Source organism: Coffea arabica, chromosome 4e (assembly GCF_036785885.1).
Source record: "Coffea arabica cultivar ET-39 chromosome 4e, Coffea Arabica ET-39 HiFi, whole genome shotgun sequence".
NCBI classification, from domain to species: domain Eukaryota; kingdom Viridiplantae; phylum Streptophyta; class Magnoliopsida; order Gentianales; family Rubiaceae; genus Coffea; species Coffea arabica.
In genome coordinates, this window is record NC_092317.1 from 42,326,492 (window position 1) to 42,330,531 (window position 4,040).

Sequence of the window (4,040 nt, forward strand, 5' to 3'; positions counted from 1 at the left end):
GGTGTGGTATTTTGGATACATTCAAAGGAAGTTGCAAATGATTCTCAAGATCAATCAAGATGAAACAGCTGCCTGCTATGGTGTAGGTGAAAAGTCTAATTCTTGGTTCTTGATTTCTGCTTTTTGGTTTACTTTTCTTCCCTTTGCTTTATTAAGAATTGAGCTATAAGTGTGATTCGAATTTTGGGGAAACGCTATTTCCTTTACTGCAACTAGGTATTGAAGATGGATGGGAGAAGAAGCAACTTTTGGACAAGAATGCCCTTGCAATTTCTTTGATTCAAGAATTTTTAGAGATTACAATTACAAAAAGAAGAATTTTTAGAAATTGTAACCATCTCATTATTTGATTTAATAAATTTGATATTTGTGACGCCCCCACTTCTCCCAAGGGCGAACCCAAGGGTATCCACGGAACGCCTGCCTAGCTCTCGCCAGGACTCGAGACAAATCAATTCAAACTTAACAATATATAACAATTTATACCAGTCTAATAAGGAAAAAATCGCTTCCATAAACGAATATCCAAGTCTTGTACCACGTGTTCAAAATACATCCGTTATCCAATTCTTACGTCAGGATCCAAAAGATACATCAATTCCCAAATATATACAATAGCCAAAATGTCTAGTCAATTACAATTGAAACCCTAATACAAAAGTACATCCAAAGGGTTCCAACGAGTTTTACTCCATCCATTCCTGTTAAGGAAAACAAATCTACGGGGTGAGCGAAACGCTCGTGAGACCAAGAAAACACACATGCAAGCACGTTGTCCAAATAACAATCCCAATATTCAAGTAATTTACAATTCGAGCGAGAAAAATAAACAGAAACAATTCAAGGATATAGGAGCTCTCAGGAGCTATTTTCCTCTTGCTTCGCCACGGCTCGATCCGATACCCCCTCGTGATGACACTCCGTTATCCTGGTGGGTATTTTATCCGTAGAAACTTCACTTATTACTTCTTCCGACCAACATTCCACCCTCTCGGATCCGAAACCAAACACGCACGAAAAAGGCGATACTCGTCGAGTATGCCACACGAGATCTCAAGAGATCAAGTTTTGATTTTTGAACACGCACGGAAAGGGCGATACTCCACGAGTATGCCGAACAAGATCTCAAAAGATCAAGTTGTGTTTTGTTACTCTCTTGGTTTATCAAACTTCTCGACCAAGCCCATGCCGGCTCGAGTTGTAAGATTGGTTAAGAGAATTGGGCGTCCCCATAAGTCGAGGAGGTTCATTCCACCCGACAACAAGACACGCACGACATACACGACATGCATGGCAACACGACACGCACACGAAAACGGGTATATTTTAGTCGACGAGATTCACTCAATCGACTTTGAAAACCAAGTTAATACAAGTAAAGTTCAAGTAAAGGAGAGCGAGTGCGATAAAGTACACACTCGTCTCATCAAGTGATATTCACGTATATAAGCAGGTAAATCAAGTAAACACGACAAGTCATGCACTTGACACTCACCAATTCAAAAGTAATTGAGCGAGAAAATCTTTAGTTGTCCCCTCCGGGATTCTTTTCAAGACTCGCTTGAGCACCTGAAGCAATTAACAAGTATTTTTCACTCACAATCACGTATTAATCAAGAAAGGAGTTACGCTTATTTGGACTAGTCAATACCTCAAACCAAGAACCTTAGCCACTCAAAATAAAGGTTCAAAAGTGAGGTTTTATTAACACAAGAAAAACTGATTTCCTTCATGAAATCAAGTTTAAAGCGATCAATTATCATCAAGAAGGAGTAACAAGTTTTCAAATTTTCATTTTCTAAGAAATCAGCAAATTTCAGCTTTGCGCGTCAAATTTAGAAAAATCAGATCTTGCACTCAGTAGGTCCAAAATTATAAAACTTGGTACCGTTGGAAACCTTTTAGAAAGTACTAAAAGTTCTTAAAAGACACTTTTCCATGAATCTAAGTGGAAGGTATTCAAAAATGAGCTTGAAGGTACAGGTTCGGCGTACAAGGCAGAATTAAGTTGGATTTCGGCCAACTTTGGAAATTCGGCACGATTCACATGTTGTAAACCGGCCTCTGAAATTTACAGCTCAATTAGTGTTACAAGTGAGGTTTATAACAAAACAAGCGGATCAAGAATCGGAGTTTCGAGTACCGAGATACGGTAGCTCAAAGTTGAGGAAGATTCAAGACTCAAGAAGAATTTCCAGTTTTGAACCTCCAACACTAGCAATTTAATTCGGTATCGAAACGAACTTGAATTGGTGCCAAAATTGGCAGTATTTTACTCCTATATGCAAGGTATTCCTCTATCAAATTTCAGGGAAAAATACCCTCGGGAAGGTAGTTAATTAGTCAACCAAAGTTCAGGAAAAATTCTAAGGCAATCTGCCTTGTGACTTTCATTTCACAATTTCAAATCGTTTAACCAAGAAAACTATCCGAACATGGTTCATTTGTGAAACAAAGGTCTAAGACACATCCATGATACCTTTGGTAAGTGATGAGCATCAAGAACTTCAATTAATAAAATCATTCCCAAGTTTTGCCCCAAATCAGTCCAAATACTACGTTTTTCCAAAACAGGGCGGTCCTCTTGTTTTAGTCACAACTCAATCAATTTAACTCGGAATGAGGCATGGTTTATGGCGTTAGAAAATACATTCACGGGACTAAAAGTTCACAGAAGGAAATGTTCTGAAATTCGGCAAGCAACCAGCTCAAAATTGAGCCTCAAGTTGCTGCCTCAACAAGCCATTCCAGCAAATCCGAGAGACAGGACAGCTAACTTAAAACGTTTGGTTCGGATCACTCACAAAGAATCAGAACGTGAATTTTATCTCAAATTAAAGCTAGGAATGTCTAGTTTCAAACGCCACCGACGGCACTTGATTTCGACACCCGAGGACAGAGTTATGGCCAAAATACGACCACTGGACAGTTTTACCCGAAAATAATTTTCCAGCATGCCTAGTTCATGAATAAATTCATTTGCCCATCCAATCGTTAATGTTTTCCAACGAAAATTTCTACACACATAATATAACATATACACATCAGGATCATGCCAATAAATCACCAAAAATGGGCCTTATCATGGCCGAACAAAATAGGGGCAGATTCGGCAATTTCTGGTCATGACCTCTACTTGAGTTCCCAACAATAACACTCCATAAATTCATCATTATAACCATTAAACTACCATTAAATCCAACATTGATCCTCAAATCAGCAACAACAACCCAAGTGTGGGAATACAAAGAGCCCACTATCACATTTTACATCCATATCAAGCTAACCAAATGCATGCATGAACTTAACAAGGTAAGATAGCTTCCAAACTTCAAGTTTCCAAGAGTGGATCATCACTTACTTTGGGTTGATGTTCAGCAGAATTTTCGGCCCTCTATTACCCCAGAAAAACCGTGATTTCCAGCCCTTGTTTGCATCTCAAAATGCTCCTCAAGTGTCAAGCTAGGTGTGGTGCAAGTTTGGTTGAATTTGGAGATGATTTGGGGTGGTTTTGAGTGAGATTAGTGAGCAGAAATTTTGAAGCAATGGAGTTAGAGAGAGGAGGGTGTTTGGTCGGCTATGAGGAGAGAGAAGATGGAGAGAAATCTGATTTCCTTTAGCTTCCAAGAGAAGGTGAAATAAGTGGTGTAAATTCACCCAAAAGTCAACTCTCATTAGGGGCGCGTTTGGCGCCATTAGGTTCGATTTTCTCGCGCGTTTCGTTCACTAGTGCACTGAACCTCCAATGCATTTATATTCATGTAAGTGTTATTCACTCTTAATTGTCCCGATATAAGGGTCTAAAGTCCCTCAAATAACGTCGCGCGTGTGAAAACGCGTACCGTCAATTTTAACGCTATAACGCGAAACTTCCAATAAATTCTTATAACGATTGCGCTACTAACTATCACTTGAGTATTTACTCATAAGATTACCTATTTTAAGACCATAGTACAAGTCTCCAATATTCCAAGCTTATTGTGTTACTACGCGGATAAAATCTCCAAGTACTATTCACTATTTTTACTAGACGTACTCCA

At 39.0% G+C, this 4,040-nt stretch overlaps 1 long non-coding RNA gene across 1 annotated transcript; it reads right to left on the reverse strand.

Moving 5' to 3' along the window:
- Positions 1-491: 491 nt before the first annotated feature.
- On the reverse strand, positions 492-3,634 carry LOC140006116 (uncharacterized). The gene is made up of 2 exons (XR_011813735.1): positions 1,496-3,634; positions 492-701 (listed from the first exon to the last, which is right to left on the reverse strand). It is a non-coding gene; the product is annotated as an uncharacterized lncRNA (long non-coding RNA).
- Between the last annotated feature and the right edge of the window lie 406 nt (positions 3,635-4,040).